Here is a 22315-nt window from a genome sequence, read left to right on the forward strand (position 1 = left end):
CGTTCTATTGATGCAGTGTTGCTAGTGTTGCACTGATTCAGTGTTACGACAAGTGTTATACTGATGCAGTGTTACGACTAGTGTTATACTGATGCAGTGTTACGACTAGTGTTATACTGATGCAGTGTTACGACTAGTGTTGTACTGGTGCAGTGTTACAAGTGTTGTATTGATGCAGTGTTACGACAAGTGTTGCACTGATGCAGTGTTACAACAAGTGTTGTACTGATACAGTGTTACCACAAGTGTTGCACTGATGCACAGTGTTACCACAAGTGTTGCAATGTTACCACAAGTGTTGCAATGCTGCAGTGTTACCACAAGTGATGCAATGATGCAGTGTTATCACAAGTGTTGCACTGATGCAGTGTTACGAGAAGTGTTGAACTGATGCAGTGTTACCACAAATGTTGCACTGATGCAATGTTACGACCAGTGTTGTACTGATGCAGTTCTACGAATAATGCTGCATTGATGCAGTGTTACCACAAGTGTTGTACTGATGCAGTATTACCAGAAGTGTTGCACTCCTGCAGTGTTACCACAAGTGTTGTACTGATGCAGTGTTACCACAAGTGTTGCACTGATGCAGTGTTACGATTAATGCTGCACTGATACAGTTTTAAAACAAATGTTACACTATTATCTACACCCGTAGCCACACGAATATCAATATGCGTCACCAGTACCAACACGCATGTCCATTCCAGTGCCAACACGCATGTCCATTCCAGTACCAACACGCATCTCCATTCTAGTACCAACACGCATGTCCATTCCAGTACCAACACGCATGTCCATTCCAGTACCAACACGCATGTCCATTCCAGTACCAACACGCATGTCCATTCTAGTACCAACACGTATGTCCATTCCAGTACCAGCACGCATGTCCATTCCAGCACCAACACGCATGTCCATTCCAGTACCAACACGCATGTCCATTCCAGCACCAACACGCATGTCCATTCCAGTACCAACACGCATGTCCATTCCAGCACCAACACGCATGTCCATTCCAGTACCAACACGCATGTCCATTCCAGTACCAACACGCATGTCCATTCCAGTACCAACACGCATCTCCATTCTAGTACCAACACGCATGTCTATTCCAGTGCCAACACGCATGTCCATTCCAGTACCAACACGCATCTCCATTCTAGTACCAACACGCATGTCCATTCCAGTACCAACACGCATATCCATTCCAGTGCCAACACGCATGTCCATTCCAGTACCAACACGCATCTCCATTCTAGTACCAACACGTATGTCCATTCCAGTACCAGCACGCATGTCCATTCCAGCACCAACACGCATGTCCATTCCAGTACCAACACGCATGTCCATTCCAGCACCAACACGCATGTCCATTCCAGTACCAACACGCATGTCCATTCCAGCACCAACACGCATGTCCATTCCAGTACCAACACGCATGTCCATTCCAGTACCAACACGCATGTCCATTCCAGTACCAAAACGCATCTCCATTCTAGTACCAACACGCATGTCTATTCCAGTGCCAACACGCATGTCCATTCCAGTACCAACACGCATCTCCATTCTAGTACCAACACGCATGTCCATTCCAGTACCAACACGCATGTCCATTCCAGTGCCAACACGCATGTCCATTCCAGTACCAACACGCATCTCCATTCTAGTACCAACACGCATGTCCATTCCAGTACCAGCACGCATGTCCATTCCAGTACCAACACGCATGTCCATTCCAGTACCAACACGCATGTCCATTCCAGTACCAACACGCATGTCCATTCCAGTACCAACACGCATGTCCATTCCAGTACCAACACGCATGTCCATTCCAGTACCAACAAGCATCTCCATTCCAGTACCAACACGCATGTCCATTCCAGTACCAACACGCATGTCCATTCCAGTACCAACACGCATGTCCATTCCAGTACCAACACGCATGTCCATTCCAGTACCAACACGCATCACCATTCCAGTACCAACAAGCATCTCCATTCCAGTACCAACAAGCATCTCCATTCAAGTGCCAACACGCATCTAAATTCCAGTACCAACATGCATCACAATTCCAGTACCAACACACATCACCATTCCAGTACCAACACGCATCACCATTCCAGTACTAACACATCACTATTCCAGTACCAACACGCATCACCATTCCAGTACCTACACTCATACCATACCGATACCTGCATTCATAACTCCTCTTCTACCTAACATCATAATACCCGTACCTATCACATTAGTATTCACATCACTACCGGCAACAGGGAATTTGCTGTAGCTACCAGTTCCCAGGACTATAACCAGCAGGAGCCAGTGCGTCTGGCTGGGAGTGTCAGGGTGGGCTACACCATGAACATTAAAATGGTATAAAATACCGACAGATTGTTAGGTAAGACACATATGCAACAGTTAGGTATCTTTATTTTGAAACGTTTCGCCTACACAGTAGGCTTCTTCAGTCGAGTACAGAAAAGTTGATAGAAGCAGAAGATACTTGAAGACGATGTAATCAGTCCATCACCCTTAAAGTTTTGAGGTGGTCAGTCCCTCAGTCTGGAGAAGAGCATTGTTCCGTTGTCTGAAACAATATGAAGTTGAAGTGACAGAATCGGGCCTTATATAGTCCCAGGAGGTGAGACGTAGGTTGATTTGGGAGGGCAGGTCCTTCTCAAACCCAGCCGTTCTCACTAGTAGAGGTTGTCGAAGTAGATGGTCTGTACCAAGATACCCTTGTGTTGCAGTGTCTGACAGAATGAACATTAAAATGGTATAAAATACCGACAGATTGTTAGGTAAGACACATATGCAACAGTTAGGTATCTTTATTTTGAAACGTTTCGCCTACACAGTAGGCTTTTTCAGTCGAGTACAGAAAAGTTGATAGAAGCAGAAGATACTTGAAGACGATGTAATCAGTCCATCACCCTTAAAGTTTTGAGGTGGTCAGTCCCTCAGTCTGGAGAAGAGCATTGTTCCGTTGTCTGAAACAATATGAAGTTGAAGTGACAGAATCGGGCCTTATATAGTCCCAGGAGGTGAGACGTAGGTTGATTTGGGAGGGCAGGTCCTTCTCAAACCCAGCCGTTCTCACTAGTAGAGGTTGTCGAAGTAGATGGTCTGTACCAAGATACCCTTGTGTTGCAGTGTCTGACAGAATGAACATTAAAATGGTATAAAATACCGACAGATTGTTAGGTAAGACACATATGCAACAGTTAGGTATCTTTATTTTGAAACGTTTCGCCTACACAGTAGGCTTCTTCAGTCGAGTACAGAAAAGTTGATAGAAGCAGAAGATACTTGAAGACGATGTAATCAGTCCATCACCCTTAAAGTTTTGAGGTGGTCAGTCCCTCAGTCTGGAGAAGAGCATTGTTGTCTGAAACAATATGAAGTTGAAGTGACAGAATCGGGCCTTATATAGTCCCAGGAGGTGAGAACGGCTGGGTTTGAGAAGGACCTGCCCTCCTAAATCAACCTACGTCTCACCTCCTGGGACTATATAAGGCCCGATTCTGTCACTTCAACTTCATATTGTTTCAGACAACGGAACAATGCTCTTCTCCAGACTGAGGGACTGACCACCTCAAAACTTTAAGGGTGATGGACTGATTACATCGTCTTCAAGTATCTTCTGCTTCTATCAACTTTTCTGTACTCGACTGAAGAAGCCTACTGTGTAGGCGAAACGTTTCAAAATAAAGATACCTAACTGTTGCATATGTGTCTTACCTAACAATCTGTCGGTATTTTATACCATTTTAATGTTCATTCTGTCAGACACTGCAACACAAGGGTATCTTGGTACAGACCATCTACTTCGACAACCTCTACTAGTGAGAACGGCTGGGTTTGAGAAGGACCTGCCCTCCCAAATCAACCTACGTCTCACCTCCTGGGACTATATAAGGCCCGATTCTGTCACTTCAACTTCATATTGTTTCAGACAACGGAACAATGCTCTTCTCCAGACTGAGGGACTGACCACCTCAAAACTTTAAGGGTGATGGACTGATTACATCGTCTTCAAGTATCTTCTGCTTCTATCAACTTTTCTGTACTCGACTGAAGAAGCCTACTGTGTAGGCGAAACGTTTCAAAATAAAGATACCTAACTGTTGCATATGTGTCTTACCTAACAATCTGTCGGTATTTTATACCATTTTAATGTTCATTCTGTCAGACACTGCAACACAAGGGTATCTTGGTACAGACCATCTACTTCGACAACCTCTACTAGTGAGAACGGCTGGGTTTGAGAAGGACCTGCCCTCCCAAATCAACCTACGTCTCACCTCCTGGGACTATATAAGGCCCGATTCTGTCACTTCAACTTCATATTGTTTCAGACAACGGAACAATGCTCTTCTCCAGACTGAGGGACTGACCACCTCAAAACTTTAAGGGTGATGGACTGATTACATCGTCTTCAAGTATCTTCTGCTTCTATCAACTTTTCTGTACTCGACTGAAGAAGCCTACTGTGTAGGCGAAACGTTTCAAAATAAAGATACCTAACTGTTGCATATGTGTCTTACCTAACAATCTGTCGGTATTTTATACCATTTTAATGTTCATTCTGTCAGACACTGCAACACAAGGGTATCTTGGTACAGACCATCTACTTCGACAACCTCTACTAGTGAGAACGGCTGGGTTTGAGAAGGACCTGCCCTCCCAAATCAACCTACGTCTCACCTCCTGGGACTATATAAGGCCCGATTCTGTCACTTCAACTTCATATTGTTTCAGACAACGGAACAATGCTCTTCTCCAGACTGAGGGACTGACCACCTCAAAACTTTAAGGGTGATGGACTGATTACATCGTCTTCAAGTATCTTCTGCTTCTATCAACTTTTCTGTACTCGACTGAAGAAGCCTACTGTGTAGGCGAAACGTTTCAAAATAAAGATACCTAACTGTTGCATATGTGTCTTACCTAACAGTGGGCTACACCAGCTGTCTAACCTCATTTAACTAAATCAATTTTCTAGCCTCAATTTGCTATCGTTTCCTCTAACATAATAAATGCTCTGTTTCTTATATTTAGATAATTAGTTAGGTTAGAGCAAGTAGGGTCACGGTAGGGTTAGGTAATGTAATGCTCAAGTGGATTAGGTTAATTAAACTGAAAATAAACCCTTATAAAAGGACGGACAAGGAGTGCCTGAAAATCAAATGGTTGAGCGTAGCCTGAAATCGTTCAGTTCACTTCTACTGAGGCGAAACTTTGGCTGGTACCATCCTCTGCTTGCAAAAACTCGCAAGTGGGTGCAACGCTTCAATAATAAACATAACTTCAATTATGTAAAGTAAAAGGACACAAGTGCAACTAATGTGACATTTTATAGTGGCAACGTTTCGCTCTCCAGGAGCTTTATCAAGCCATTACAAACAATACATGGACACAGAGGGTATATAAAGGCTCTGAGTGAGGTGCAATACTAGTGAGGTAACATTTCGATGTTCACTAGTGGTAGTAGTAGTAGTAGTAGTAGTGGTAGTGACAAAAGTAATACAATTTGGTAGAGCAATTAATTCGTACATGAGTAAAAGGATATAAAAGCTATTACTTGGGTAACATAAAAATAAGTTGGACAAATATAGACTGGAAAGAGGCAGGTTGTTTCAGTGTTCACTCTCTGTAATGTGCTTTGTGTAGTATAACAGGAGAGACTATGTGATGGCAGGGTTTACTGTTTTCAGGAGGATTCTTGCTAAGACTTCGGAGATGGTGAGGTTGCCGTTGTTTTGTTTAATTGTATTCGAAACAGCGATCAGTGCTGATTCAAGGCACTCGCATCTGCGGAAATTAGTTCCTTTGATCACTAATTGGGCGTCTCTGAATTTCATGAGATGATTGGTGGAATTTCGGTGTTGTACACAGGCGTTGTTCAAGTTGTCGTTCCTACATGCGTAAATGTGTTCATTGAGGCGGGTGTCGAGGTTTCTTGCTGTTTCACCTACGTAGATCTTGTCACAGCCTCCACAGGGTATAGTGTAAACTCCTGCATTGACTGGTTCGTGGTGCTTGGGTTTTGTCCTGGTTAGATCCTTTATTGAAGTGCTAGAAGCGATGGCGACTCTGGTGTTAGCTTGTGAAAGTACTTTTGAGACGTTTAGTGCAACCTGGCTGTTGGGAAGAATTATAACTTTGTTGGAAGCGGTGTTGATGCGTAGAGAATTAATGATCTGAAGAGCTCTTTTCTTGCAGTCTTTGATGAAAAAAGGAGGAAATTGTAACTCAGTGAATGTTTGGTGAATGTAGGTACATTCCTCGTCAAGAAACTCAGGACTACAAATTCGGTATGCTCTTAGGAAAAACCCAATGATGATGCCTCTTTTGGTCTTTGTATCTTGACTGGAATAGAAGTGTGTGAGATCATTTTTATTGGTGGGTTTCCGATAAACTTGAAATCTTAGGTTGTTGTCTATTTTGTGAATGAGGAAGTCGAGGAAAGGTAGATTGTCATTGGACTCTTCTTCTAGTGTAAACTGGATCGCCGGTTCAACTGCGTTGAGCCTTGCCTGAAGATCCCGTACATCAAAACGTTTTGGAGTTATTACGAGGACATCGTCCACGTAACGTAACCAAGTGACGCTTGAAGGGACGATGTTGACGAAGTGTTCGGACTCTAGGTGTTCCATGTATAAGTTGGCTAGGACGGCACTTATGGGGGACCCCATTCCCATGCCGAAGGTTTGTTAGTAGAGCTTGTTATTGAAAGAAAAACAGTTGAAATTAACACAGAGTTCAATCAAGTCAACAAAATCTCCGGGAGGTAGAGGAAGATTAAGGTCCTGATTGACTTTACATCGTAGAACCTCGATGGCTTTTTTGGTAGGTACTTTTGTGAAGAGAGAAGTCACATCCAAACTGCTTAGTTTCTTGTTACGGTTGGAGAGGTTTCGGATGCGGTTGAGAAGGTCGCCTGAGTATTTAAGATGAGCGGGGCTGATGGTCCCCAGAAGGCAGGAAAGATGTTTGGCAAGAACTCCGGCTAGTTTGTGTGGAGCACTGCCTATTCCTGACGTGATTGGTCTGAGAGGAATATTGTGTTTATGGGTCTTGGGTAAACCATACATGTGTGCTGGTTTAGGGTTGCTTGGTAACAAGTACAGAAGTTTCTTCCCTTCTCTAGTGCGTTTGAGTATTTGTCTGGTTTTGTATAGAAAATCTTTTGTGAGCGTCTCCCACTGTTGAGTGCTGATGGGTTCGTATGTAGATTGATCATTCAAAAGGTCCATCATTTTAGTGTTGTAGTCACTGGTGTTGAGTATGACGACTCCACCTCCTTTGTCGGCGGTGGTGACGATAATATTGGGGTCGTTGGCGAGGTCCTTAAGGGCAGTGATGTATCTTCTAGGAAGATTAGAAGAAGAAGGTTCACATAAAGCTGCAGTGAGAAGGCCCTGTATATAACCCTTCTGGAAGTTGCTGTCACTGTGTCTATGGTTCCTGGTAACAAGATTGAGTTGATAGTTAGGTTTGCGTATGTTGGTGGTAAATTTGAGTCCCAGACTCAGTGCTTGTTTCTCGTAGTCGGTTAAGGTGCGTGACGATAAGTTGTTTATCAGGGATTCGCGTCCCATTTCCTTCCATCGACTGTTAGTGCAGAGGTACTGGAGTTTGCGGTTGAGTTTGATCTTCTGTTGGAGGTTAGCTGTGGTGACCGTGCTGAGAATATGCTCAGCAGTGTGTTGGTCAATCTGAAGATTGGCCCTCATATTCTTTGCAGTTTCAAAGGTTTCCTTAGCGATGTTAGAAAGTTCTTCGAGATATTCAGTTAAGTAAGCTTCGGTAGCTGGAGAGAAGGGGTGCTTGGAGTTGGAGAGTTGTGCAGGAGTAGACTTAGGGATCACCTTCTCTGCCAGGCAATCTTGTAGGAAGTTGTGTCTGTTGCGATAGCTGTGAGCATGAAGAAGGGTGTCCAAATAACGTCTGCATGAAATGTCCATTATGTTGCGGTGTCCGACAGATTGTAATAAAGTTGGTAGAATTACCGACAATATGTAAAGTAAAAGGACACAAGTGCAACTAATGTGACATTTATTGTGGCAACGTTTCGCTCTCCAGGAGCTTTATCAAGCCATTACAAACAATACATGGACACAGAGGGTATATAAAGGCTCTGAGTGAGGTGCAATACTAGTGAGGTAACATTTCGATGTTCACTAGTGGAGGTAGTAGTAGTAGTAGTAGTAACAAAAATAATACAATAAGGAAGAGCAATTAATTCGTACATAAAAATAGGTTGGACAAATATAGACTCTAAAGAGGCAGGTTTTTTTTTCAGTGTTCACTCTCTGTAATGTGCTTTGTGTAGTATAACAGGAGAGACTATGTGATGGCAGGGTTTACTGTTTTCAGGAGGATTCTTGCTAAGACTTCGGAGATGGTGAAGCTGCCGTTGTTTTGTTTAATTGTATTCGAAACAGCGATCAGTGCTGATTCAAGGCACTTGCGTGTGCGGAAATTAGTTTCTTTTATCACTAATTGGGCGTCTCTGAATTTCATAAGATGATTGGTGGAATTTCGGTGTTGTACACAGGCGTTGTTTAAGTTGTCGTTCCTACATGCGTATATGTGTTCATTGAGGCGGGTGTCGAGGTTTCTTGCTGTTTCACCTACGAAGATCTTGTCACAGCCTCCACAGGGTATAGTGTAAACTCCTGCATTGACTGGTTCGTGGTGCTTGGGTTTTGTCCTGGTTAGATCCTTTATTGAAGTGGTAGAAGCGATGGCGACTCTGGTGTTAGCTTGTGAAAGTACTTTTGAGACGTTTAGTGCAACCTGGCTGTTGGGAAGAATTATAACTTTGTTGGGAGCGGTGTTGATGCGTGGAGAATTGATGATCTGAAGAGCTCTTTTCTTGCAGTCTTTGATGAAAAAAGAAGGAAATTGTAACTCAGTGAATGTTTGGTGAACGTAAGTACATTCCTCGTCAAGAAACTCAGGACTACAAATTCGGTATGCTCTTAGGAAAAACCCGATGATGATGCCTCTTTTGGTCTTGGTATCTTGACTGGAATAGAAGTGTGTGAGATCATTTTTATTGGTGGGTTTCCGATAAACTTGAAATCTTAGGTTGTTGTCTACTTTGTGAATGAGGACGTCGAGGAAAGGTAGCTTGTCATTGGACTCTTCTTCTAGTGTAAACTGAATCGCTGGTTCAACTGCGTTGAGCCTTGCCTGAAGATCCCGTACATCAAAACGTTTTGGAGTTATTACGAGGACATCTTCCACGTAACGTAACCAAGTGACGCTTGAAGGGATGATGTTGGCGAAGTGTTCGGACTCTAGGTGTTCCATGTATAAGTTGGCTAGGACGGCACTTATTGGGGACCCCATTCCCATGCCGTAGGTTTGTTTGTAGAGCTTGTTATTGAAGGAAAAACAGTTGAAGTTAACACAGAGTTCAATCAAGTCAACAAAATCTCCGGGAGGTAAAGGAAGATTAAGGTCCTGGTTGACTTTACGTCGTAGAACCTCGATGGCTTTTTTGGTAGGTACTTTTGTGAAGAGGGAAGTCACATCCAAACTGCTTAGTTTCTTGTTACGGATGGAGAGGTTACGGATGCGGTTGAGAAGGTCGCCTGAGTGTTTAAGATGAGCGGGGCTGATGGTCCCCAGAAGGCAGGAAAGATGTTTGGCAAGAACTCCGGCTAGTTTGTGTGGAGCACTGCCTATTCCTGACGTGATTGGTCTGAGAGGAATATTGTGTTTATGGGTCTTGGGTAAACCATACATGTGTGCTGGTTTAGGGTTGCTTGGTAACAAGTACAGAAGTTTCTTCCCTTCTCTAGTGCGTTTGAGTATTTGTCTGGTTTTGTATAGAAAGTCTTTGGTGAGCGTCTCCCACTGTTGAGTGCTGATGGGTTCGTATGTAGATTGATCATTCAAAAGGTCCATCATTTTAGTGTTGTAGTCATTGGTGTTGAGTATGACGACTCCACCTCCTTTGTCGGCGGTGGTGACGATAATGTTGGGGTCGTTGGCGAGGTCCTTAAGGGCAGTGATGTATCTTCTAGGAAGATTAGAAGAAGAAGGTTCACATAAAGCTGCAGTGAGAAGGCCCTGTATATAACCCTTCTGGAAGTTGCTGTCACTGTGTCTATGGTTCCTGGTAACAAGATTGAGTTGATAGTTAGGTTTGCGTATGTTGGTGGTAAATTTGAGTCCCAGACTCAGTGCTTGTTTCTCGTAGTCGGTTAAGGTGCGTGACGATAAGTTGTTTATCAGGGATTCGCGTCCCATTTCCTTCCATCGACTGTTAGTGCAGAGGTACTGAAGTTTGCGATTAAGTTTGATCTTCTGTTGGAGGTTAGCTGTGGTGACTGTGCTGAGAATATGCTCAGCAGTGTGTTGGTCAATCTGAAGATTGGCCCTCATATTCCTTGCAGTTTCAAAGGTTTCCTTAGCGATGTTAGAAACATCGAAATGGTACCTCACTAGTATTCACCTCACTCTGAGCCTTTATATACCCTCTGTGTCCATGTATTGTTTGTAATGGCTTGATAAAGCTCCTGGAGAGCGAAACGTTGCCACAATAAATGTCACATTAGTTGCACTTGTGTCCTTTTACTTCACAAGGAAACCTTTGAAACTGCAAAGAATATGAGGGCCAATCTTCAGATTGACCAACACACTGCTGAGCAAATTCTCAGCACAGTCACCACAGTGACAGCAACTTCCAGAAGGGTTATATACAGGGCCTTCTCACTGCAGCTTTATGTGAACCTTCTTCTTCTAATCTTCCTAGAAGATACATCACTGCCCTTAAGGACCTCGCCAATGACCCTAACATTATCGTCACCTCCGCCGACAAAGGAGGTGGAGTCGTCATACTCAACACCAGTGACTACAACACTAAAATGATGGACCTTTTGAATGATCAATCTACATACGAACCCATCAGCACTCAACAGTGGGAGACGCTCACAAAAGATTTTCTATACAAAACCAGAAATACTCAAACGCACTAGAGAAGGGAAGAAACTTCTGTACTTGTTACCAAGCAACCCTAAACCAGCACACATGTATGGTTTACCCAAGACCCATAAACACAATATTCCTCTCAGACCAATCACGTCAGGAATAGACAGTGCTCCACACAAACTAGCCGGAGTTCTTGCCAAACATCTTTCCTGCCTTCTGGGGACTATCAGCCCCGCTCATCTTAAACACTCAGGCGACCTTCTCAACCGCATCCGAAACCTCTCCATCCGTAACAAGAAACTAAGCAGTTTGGATGTGACTTCCCTCTTCACAAAAGTACCTACCAAAAAAGCCATCGAGGTTCTACGATGTAAAGTCAATCAGGACCTTAATCTTCCTCTACCTCCCGGAGATTTTGTTGACTTGATTGAACTCTGTGTTAATTTCAACTGTTTTTCTTTCAATAACAAGCTCTACAAACAAACCTTCGGCATGGGAATGGGGTCCCCCATAAGTGCCGTCCTAGCCAACTTATACATGGAACACCTAGAGTGTGAACACTTCGTCAACATCGTCCCTTCAAGCGTTACTTGGTTACGTTACGTGGACGATGTCCTCGTAATAACTCCAAAACGTTTTGATATACGGGATCTTCAGGCAAGGCTCAACGCAGTTGAACCGGCGATCCAGTTTACACTAGAAGAAGAGTCCAATGACAATCTACCTTTCCTCGACTTCCTCATTCACAAAATAGACAACAACCTAAGATTTCAAGTTTATCGGAAACCCACCAATAAAAATGATCTCACACACTTCTATTCTAGTCAAGATACAAAGACCAAAAGAGGCATCATCATTGGGTTTTTCCTAAGAGCATACCGAATTTGTAGTCCTGAGTTTCTTGACGAGGAATGTACTTACATTCACCAAACATTCACTGAGTTACAATTTCCTTCTTTTTTCATCAAAGACTGCAAGAAAAGAGCTCTTCAGATCATTAATTCTCCACGCATCAACACCGCTTCCAACAAAGTTATAATTCTTCCCAACAGCCAGGTTGCACTAAACGTCTCAAAAGTACTTTCACAAGCGGTTACAGGAAAGTGGGTGCGGGAGGGAAGAAGAGCAATTGCTGTAATGATGATGTAAAGAGAGTAGTAAGGGAGAAAAAGGTATTATATAAGTGTTTTTTTTACAAAGTAGAAGTGATGCAAGGAGGGATGAGTATATGGAGAAAAAAAAGAGAGGTTAAGAGAGTGGTGAAGCAATGTAAAAAGAGAGCAAATGAGAGAGTGGGTGAGATGTTATCAACAAATTTTGTTGAAAATAAGAACAAAATTTGGAGTGAGATTAATAAGCTGAGGAAGCCAAGGGAACAAATGGATTTGACAGTTAAAAACAGGAGAGTTATTAAATAGTTAGAGGTGTTGGGAAGATGGAGGGAATATTTTGAGGAATTGTTAAATGCTGATGAAGATAGGGAAGCTTTGATTTCGTGTATAGAGCAAGGAGGAATAACATCTTGTAGGAGTGAGGAAGAGCCAGTTGCAAGTATGGGGGAAGTTCGTGAGGCAGTGGGTAGAATGGAAGGGGGTAAGGCAGCCGGGATTGATGGGATAAAGATAGAAATGTTAAAAGCAGGTGGGGATATACTTTTGGAGTGGTTGGTGCTATTATTTAATAAATGTATGGAAGAGGGTAAGGTATCTAGGGATTGGCAGAGATCGTGCATAGTTCCTTTGTATAAAGGGAAAGGGGATAAGAGTGCAAAAAATTATAGGGGAATAAGTCTGTTGGGTTTACCTGGTAAAGTGAAAGGTAGAGTTATTATTGGAAGAATTAAGAGTAAAACAGAGTAGGATAGCAGATGAACAAGGAGGCTTTAGGAAGGGTAGGGGGTGTGAAGACCAAGTGTTTACAGTAAAACATATAGGTGAACTGTATTTAGATAAGGCTAAAGAGGTTTTTCTGGCATTTATGGATTTGGATAAGGCATATGACAGTGTGGATAGAGGGAGCAATATGGCAGATGTTGCAGGTGTATGGTATAGGAGGTAGGTTACTGAAAGCAGTGAAGACTTTTTACGATAATGAGCCTCACGTTAGAATATGTAGAAGAGAGGGAGATTATTTCCCAATAAAAATAGGCCTTAGACATGGGTGTGTGATGTCACCATGGTTGATCAATATATTTATAGATGGGGTTGTAAGAGAAGCGAATGCTAGGTTTTTGGCAAGAAGTGTGGAGTTAAAAGATAAAGAATCGAACACAAAGTGGGAGTTTTCATAGTTGCTCTTTGCTGATGACACTGTGCTCTTGGGAGACTCTGAAGAGAAGTTGCAGAGGTTGGTGGATGAATTTGGTAAGATATGTAAAAGAAGAAAATTAAAAGTGAATATAAGAAAGAGTAAGGTTATGAAGATAACACAAAGATTAAGTGACGAAAGATTGGATATCAGATTGAAGGGAGAGAGTATGGAGGAGGTAAATGTGTTCAGATATTTAGGAGTGGACGTGTCAGCAGATGGGTCTGTGAAGGATGAGGTGAATCACGGAACTGATGAGGGTAAAAGGGTGAGTGGTACACTTAGGAGTGTGGAGACAAAGAACTTTGTCCGTAGAAGCAAGGAGGGGAATGAATGAGAATATATGAAAATGGTATAAAATACCGACACAATGGAAACAAACACATATGCAGTTTAATGTGATCCTTTATTGACAACGTTTCACCCACACAGTGGGCTTTTTCAAGTCACAAACAGATCTACCTGGGGTGGAAGGTACGCGAGTATTTATAGTCAGGTTCAGAATGTTGAGGTCAGGTGGAGAATGCTGCATCTGATGATCTACCGGGTGGGGTTATAGAGTTTAAAATCTTGGGTAGCTTGGCAGGGGTATTGGATAAGTTTTGAGCAGACCTTCTGCAGTGTTCTATGTTCTTATGTGGGATAGCGATGAAGAAGTTTCTTGGCAAGTGGTTCAGCTATGTTATAGAAGCCATTGTTCTGGTTGAAATTATTGGTTATAGAGATAAGCGATGATTCCAGGATTTTTCGGTATTGAGTGTTGTCTTCTGTGGCGATAAGTCTTGAGTTTCTGTAGTTAATTAAATGGTTGTGTGAATTGCGATGTTGTACAGAGGCATTCCTTGTATCGTCAGTCTTGCTTGCGTATTGGTGTTCTGAAATACGTGTATGGAGATCTCTTGATGTTTCGCCCAAGTATAATTTGTTGCAGTCATTACAAGGGATTATGTATATCCCTGCAGAGGATGGAAGCTTGTCCTGTCTACTACTGGTGATGTCCTTGGTGGTCGTGGTTGTGGAGGTAGATACTTCGAATGTAATGGAAAAGATGTTGGAAACATGTTTGGCAATGGAGTTGGTGGGGAGGACTATGTATCTCTTCTCGGCAGTGTCTTCTCTGGGTGTGTTGAAGATGTTTAATGCCCGCCGTCTGCAGCCTCTGATGAAGTGACGAGGATAGTGGAGTTTAGAAAATACTTGTTCAATTATAGAGCATTCTTCCTCGAGGAACTCATTGCTGCAGATTCTGAGTGCTCGCAGGAAGAAGCCTATAATTACACCACGTTTAGTTTTGGTGTCGTGGTGAGAGAAGAAGTGGAGAAGATCGTTTTGGTTGGTTGGTTTTCGATAGACTTTAAAACGAAGTTCATGGTCAGCTTTGCAGAGAAGAACATCGAGGAAAGGAAGAGTGTTGTCAACTTCTTCAAGTGTGAACTGGACTGAGGGCTCGATCTGGTTGAGCCTGTCTTGGAGAGCTTGAACGTTGAAGCGCCTGAAAGTTATGAGGAGAATGTCGTCAACATAATGGAGCCAGGTGACAGTCCAAGGAATAATGGTGGAGAAACGCTCGGCTTCCAGATGTTCCATGTATAAGTTCGCCAGGACGGCACTGAGTGGCGAGCCCATTGGTAGACCAAAAGTCTGTTGAAAGAGGTGATTTTCGAAAGAGAAACACGTAAAGCCGACACATAGTTCAACGAGGTAGATGAAATAGCTGGCTGGAATAGGAAGATCAAGTGAATCGTCAATTTTTCTGAGCAGGAGATCTATGGCTTGTGTAGTAGGTACTTTGGTGATTGGGAAGTTACGTCAAGGCTGGAAAGTTTCTTGTTCCTGATGTTGATGTTGCAAATGCGATTGAGAAGATCTCCCGAGTGTTTGAGATGTGCGGGACTGATAGTGCCCAAGAGTTTGGTGAGGTGTTTTGCGAGAATTCCAGAGAGTTGCTGGGGAGCACTGCCTATTGGTCCAGAGTGGGTAGATTGGTAAAGCACTGCGTACCTTGTTCCAAGGTTCAAGTCTCCTTCAGCCAGAGATCAGTGTTTGTGTATATTTCTCCTGCTCTTGAGAATTCCTTGCATATATATATATATATATATATATATATATATATATATATATATATATATATATATATATATATATATATATATATATATATATATATATATATATAATGTCGTGCCGAATAGGCAGAAGTTGCGATCCTGGCTTAAATAGCAACGCTCATATTGCCATATAGGACAAGCGAAAATTTGTGTATGCAATAATTTCGCCAAAATCATTCTTAACATAGTGAAAAAAAAACATTTCGCTGTGTTTGTTTAGTAATTAATTGTAAACAAATCTAAAATATATTTAGTTGGGTTAGGCTAAAATAAATTGTTCTTGTTATAATAAGGTTAGGCAAGTTTTTCTAAGATTCTTTTGGTGCAAAATTATTTTTTTTTTACATTAACATTAATGAAAAAATATATCTTTAAACATACAAGAGAAAATTTTAGAAAGGACTTAATTTTAAATGAGTTCTTGCTAATTGACCAGTTTTACATATTCGGCACGACATATATATATATATATATATATATATATATATATATATATATATATATATATATATATATATATATATATATATATAATATATATTAATATATATATATATATATATATATATATATATATATATATATATATATATATATATATATATATATATATATATATATATATATATATATATATATATATATATATATATATATATATATATTTTATATATATATATATATATATATATATATATATATATATATATATATATATATATATATATATATATATATAATGGGGTCCACCCCTGGTTTAAATTGTGGGACTCACAGCCTCGGAGAAGTGGATAAAAAGGCTTCAAGGAAGAATATTTGGATTTCTTCCTGAAGCCGTTTGAATATTCCACTTCCCCTACCACCCCATCTTTTCATTCTTTTTTACCAATAGGTATATTTTATTACATAATGTGGTAGAAAAGGTTTAAGAGATACATTGTTGATATGAAGATGGCATATACAGTACATGAGATGCGATACATGTCTAGTAAATATTGTTTCATGTTTGTCACTGATTATAATGCGAAAATCTCATCCAGCTCCTCAGAGCTGGGGCGCGTGCCCAAAATACAGCCTCTGAACAGCAGTGCTGAGCGCTGGAACAGAAAACTAGCTGCCCTGAGATCCCTAGTTACCCTGATGAATCTTTTGCCTAGCTCCATAAGGAACTTAAATGCACTCTTTCCCCATGAGCAAAGGGTCTCTGAGCCTATGGGAACAAACATAATGATGGGCAAGTTCTCCATATTTTCTAGACTTTTGGGACTCCTTGAAGCTGATGGCTGCCCCTCCTTCCTCCCTGGTGTATTGGAGATAGGTGTCAGCCAAGGTAGATGCACATGTGTAGTCTCACACCACCTGCTTACCGTCTGTCCAAGCTAGAAGTGTGATACCATCTGGATGCTTCTTTCTGCCATCAAATCTGCATAGTTGGGGTGGCTCCCTTACTGCTGGGCATCCGGCTGTTGTGAGGCTCCTCTTGATAATGTTAACCTCATGTCTTGCAATCTTTCCCTCAGATTTACGGCACACAAGACCATGGTACCCGAATCAGTCTGCTGTTTCACTGCCACAAATACACATGTATTCGGCGAGATTATATATATGTACATATATATATATATATATATATATATATATATATATATATATATATATATATATATATATATATATATATATATATATGTGTGTGTGTGTGTGTGTGTGTGTGTGTACTCACCTATTTGTACTCACCTATTTGTGGTTGCAGGGGTCGAGTCCTAGCTTCTGGCCCCGCCTCTTCACCGGTTGCTACTAGGCCCTCTCTCTCCCCGCTCCATGAGCTTTATCAAACCTCGTCTTAAAACTGTGTATGGTTCCTGCCTCCACTACGTCATTTTCTAGGCTATTCCACTGCCTTACAACTCTATGACTGAAGAAATACTTCCTACTATCTCTCTGACTCATTTGTGTCTTCAACTTCCAATTGTGGCCTCTTGTTTCTGTGTCCCCTCCCTGGAACATCCTGTCTTTGTCCACCTTGTCTATTCCACGCAGTATTTTATATGTCGTTATCATGTCTCCCCTGACCCTCCTGTCCTCCAGTGTGGTCAGGCCGATTTCCCTTAATCTTTCCTCATAGGACATTCCCCTTAGCTCTGGAACTAACCTTGTCGCAAACCTTTGTACTTTCTCTAGTTTCTTGACGTGCTTTATCAAGTGCGGGTTCCAAACAGGTGCTGCATACTCCAGTATGGGCCTGACATACACGGTGTACAGTGTCTTGAATGATTCCTTACTAAGGTATCGGTATGCTGTTCTCAGGTTTGCCAGGCGCCCATATGCTGCAGCAGTTATCTGATTGATGTGTGCTTCCGGAGACATGCTCGGTGTTATACTCACCCCAAGATCTTTCTCCTTGAGTGAGGTTTGCAGTCTTTGGCCACCTAGCCTATACTCTGTCTGTGGTCTTCTGTGCCCCTCCCCCATCTTCATGACTTTGCATTTGGCAGGATTAAATTCGAGAAGCCATTTGCTGGACCAGGTGTCCAGTCTGTCCAGGTCTCTTTGAAGTCCTGCCTGGTCCTCATCAGATTTAATTCTCCTCATTAACTTCACATCATCTGCAAACAGGGACACTTCTGAGTCTAACCCTTCCGTCATGTCGTTCACATATACCAAAAATAGCACTGGTCCTAGGACCGACCCCTGTGGGATCCCGCTCGTCACAGGTGCCCACTGTGATACATCATTACGTACCATGACTCGTTGTTGCCTCCCTGTCAGGTATTCTCTTATCCATTGCAGTGCCCTTCCTGTTATATGCGCCTGGTGCTCTAGCTTCTGCACTAATCTCTTGTGAGGAACTGTGTCAAAGGCCTTCTTGCAGTCCAAGAAGATGCAATCAACCCACCCCTCTCTCTCTTGTCTTACTTCTGTTATTTTATCATAAAACTCCAGAAGGTTTGTGACACAGGATTTGCCTTCCGTGAATCAGTGCTGGTTGGCATTTATACTCCTGTTCCGTTCCAGGTGCTCCACCACTCTCCTCCTGATAATCTTCTCCATAATTTTGCATACTATACACGTCAATGACACAGGTATATAGTTTAGTGCCTCTTTTCTGTCTCCTTTTTTAAAAATGGGAACTACATTTGCCGTCTTCCATACCTCAGGTAGTTGCCCAGTTTCCAGGGATGTGTTGAAGATTGTCGTAAGTGGCACGCACAATATATCTGCTCCCTCTCTAAGGACCCACGGGGAGATGTTGTCTGGTCCCATTGCCTTTGAGGTATCGATGTCCCTTAGCAGTTTCTTCACCTCCTCCTCATCTGTATGTATGTCGTCCAACACTTGTTGGTGTATTCCTTGCTGGTGTCCCCGTCTGGTCTGTGCCCCCAGAGTCCTTCCTGTCTCTACTGTAAATACTTCCTTAAATCTCTTGTTTAGCTCCTCACATACCTCTTGATCGTTTCTTGTGAGTTCTCCACCTTCTTTCCTCAGCCTTATCACCTGGTCCTTGACTGTTGTCTTCCTCCTAATGTGGCTATACAGCAGTTTCGGGTCAGATTTGACTTTCGATGCTATGTCGTTTTCATACTGTCGCTGGGCCTCCCTCCTTATCTGTGCATACTCGTTTCTGGCTCTTCTACTAATCTCCTTGTTTTCCTGGGTCCTATGCCTCCTGTACCTTATCCATTCTCTGTTGCACTTAGTTTTTGCCTTCCTACACCTTCGGGTAAACCAAGGACTCGTTTTGGTCTTCCTATTATTTCCGTTTCCCTTGGGAACAAAACTTTCCTCTGCCTCCTTGCACTTTGTTGCCACATATTCCATCATCTCGTTTACTGATTTCCCTACCATTTCTCTGTCCCACTGAACCTCCTGCAGGAAGTTTCTCATACCTGTGTAGTCCCCTCCCCTTTTATAGTTTGGCCTGTCCCCTTCAGTTCCTGTTACCTTCTCCACTTGTAACTCTACTATATAGTCAAAACTCAGAACCACATGATCGCTAGCTCCAAGGGGCCTCTCATAAGTGATGTCCTCAATGTCTGAACTGCTCAGGGTTAACACAAGATCCAGTCTTGCTGGCTCATCCTCCCCTCTCTCTCTGGTTGTGTCCCTGACATGTTGATGCATGAGGTTTTCAAGTACCACATCCATCATCTTTGCTCTCCATGTTTCGGGACCCCCATGTGGCTCCAGGTTTTCCCAGTCGATCTCCCTGTGGTTGAAATCGCCCATTACCAGTAACTTTGCTCTGCTCGAGTGAGCTCTTCTTGCCACCTCAGCCAGTGTGTCCACCATCACCCTGTTGTTTTCTTCGTACTCTTCTCTTGGCCTCCTGCAGTTCTGTGGTGGGTTATACATCACTCCAATGACTACTTTATGTTCTCCGGACTGAATTGTACCTACAATGTAGTCTCTTTCTCCAATCATGTCCATGCCTTCCATTTCCTCAAATCCCCATCGGTGTTTTATGAGCAGTGCAACCCCTCCTCCCCCTCTACTCCTTCTATCTTTCCTCAGGATCTGATATCCTGTTGGGAAGATTGTGTCTGTTATTGTCTCAGCGAGTTTTGTTTCTGTGACTGCTATGATGTCTGGGGATTTTTCACTGATTCTTTCATTCCACTCCTCATGTTTATTCATTATTCCATCCGCGTTTGTGTACCAAACCTTTAGCTTCTTTTCTATCATTGTGGTCATGCCAGAATATTGGGGTTGGGGGAGCGAGAGCCTTGGTGGGGGCCTATATGGGGCTGTGGTGTAGGTGGGGTTTGTGTTGATGGGGGTGGGGTCAGAATGCCCATAAGGGACAGCTGTTGGGGTGAGGTTTGTGATATGGGGATTGGTGGCAGAGGGAACAGTGAGTGGGTTGTAGTATAGGTTGCTCAGTTGCGTTGGGAATGTCGCGGGTGGAGTCTTTTGGTGGGAGATTCTGTGGGGTGTGTTTGCCCTTCCTCCTGTGTCTGGGTCCTGCTCATTTTCATTGCTTCTCGTTCCTCCTTGCGTCTCTGTACCCTCTCTTTCAGTGTAGTCCTTTCTTCTTGTGTTCTGTCGCGGTCGAGGTATACTCTCTGGTACCCCTCTTTGTCCCTCAGTCTTCCTTTCTCTTGCAGAATCCTGGTTCGAACTGATTCTTCCTTGAAAGTTACTCTGACAGGCCGTATCCTTCCACTCGCAAACCACCCAATTCTCTGAAAATTTGTCACCTGGGTCATATTGCCCTCCCCTATTGTTTTCATGATGCCTTCAATCATTTTTTTCTCCTCCTGTTTTATTTCTTCAAAGTTGGCCCCCTTGGCTTCTTGGAGCCCGTACACAAAAACTGACCTCGCCCTTTCCTCCTCCCACTGAGTCTCCATCTGCGTCCTCTGAGGCATTTTATTTCCTTCCATTGACATGTTCTTGCCTTCAGTCCCTGTCATATCTGAAACTTCTATTCTCAGTGGACTGTCTTTCCTGACCAGCTGTCCCTTGCTACTGCAGTTGGCTGTTAGAATCTCTGCATATAGCATACCTTCATTGTCTTCGGACCTGTCGTTTGATCTTAGTGTGCTCGTCGTCTTTTCCCTGGCCCCACGTGGGTCTGATAGGGCCTTCATGTTCGGCATGTCTCCGTTGTTGCTTACCATCCCCTTGTCTGCGCCTGACTTTGAATTTCCTGATGTCACACCTGAATTGTCATTTGTCTCTCTAATCTGTTTCATGCTTTGCAGTTTCTCTTCTAAGCACTGTATCCTAGCTTCTGCTGCTAAGACCTGTACTTCTGTGTGTGTGTACTGGGTGTGTACTGTGTGTGTGTGTGTGTGTGTGTGTGTGTGTGTGTGTGTGTGTGTGTGTGTGTGTGTGTGTGTGTGTGTATGTATGTGTGTGTATGCATATTGTACATACATATTGCTGAGTTTGGCGTTTAGGGAAAAAGTGTTGTTTGCCGAACAAGCAGTTTTTTTTTTTTCTTTTTTTTTTTTTTGCTTTAAGTCAGCGGAAACAATTCTGAACATAATGAAGATATATGATATTGATTTTAAGTAATATTAAATAAATTTAAGCTGATCAATGCTACAGATCTAGAAACAAGTATGTTAATTAGATTTGGTCCAAAAATATAACGTTTTCCATTATTGTCAATGAAAAATATATCTATCAACCTGTAATTTTTGCTACTGGAAAAAGCCTGGTCACGGACCGGGCCGAGGGGGCGCTGCCCCTCGAAACCCCCTCCAGGTATACTGCAGGTAGAGTTCAAATTTTAATGGAGTTCGACCTATTTGGTCTATATATTCCCTATACATATACACGTTCTCTCCCCGAAGGTTCGTCTGTGACTTATGGCTCACTGAGAGAAACTTAACATAGTAATTGTAAGTGTTGCTGTTAGTAAGACTTGTGTCCATGTTACTATTAACGAGTCAATGTGGATCATTGCTGATGTTGAGGCAATTTTGCTGTTAGTGTAATTAACAGTATGTATTATGTTTAAGACATAATAGCCTGTTTTACTTGGGTATTTCAAGACAGTCTGAAGTAAGTGCTGGGAAACACAGGTGACCTGATAATGTGGCAAATGTTATGTCAAGCCGTCGTATTTCCTGAGCAAGACGACCAGTAATGGAAAATTCTCGTAAGATTGTGTCTATAACATCGAATGAAACTGTTTCTAAAAATCTACTCCTGTTATTTTCTTTCAAAATAATTCTGAAGAGATATTAGGAACACTTGATAACTTTTGAAGAATGGAAAGTTGGTTAGTTTTTTAAGGCCAAGCATGCAAGAAAAAATGAGGACAAGTTATGCATAGTTCCTTTTTCTTTACAAAAACTGCGACAAGGTCTTTGTGGGTGAGACATCGAGTGTAGAGATGTATCGCATTTGAAAATTTAGAAATCCACGGATGCAGATGTGTATGAGGATGTCGTACTCATTTTGCGGATGTGGATGCATATGCGGATATCTAT

General features: G+C 42.5%; 1 protein-coding gene across 4 annotated transcripts in view; it reads left to right on the forward strand.

Moving 5' to 3' along the window:
* LOC128689251 (uncharacterized) overlaps nt 1-22315 on the forward strand; it is a 60785-nt gene that overhangs the window by 3105 nt on the left and 35365 nt on the right. The gene's annotated exons all lie outside the window — the stretch shown is intronic.

This window comes from Cherax quadricarinatus, chromosome 18 (assembly GCF_038502225.1).
Source record: "Cherax quadricarinatus isolate ZL_2023a chromosome 18, ASM3850222v1, whole genome shotgun sequence".
Lineage (NCBI taxonomy): Eukaryota > Metazoa > Arthropoda > Malacostraca > Decapoda > Parastacidae > Cherax > Cherax quadricarinatus.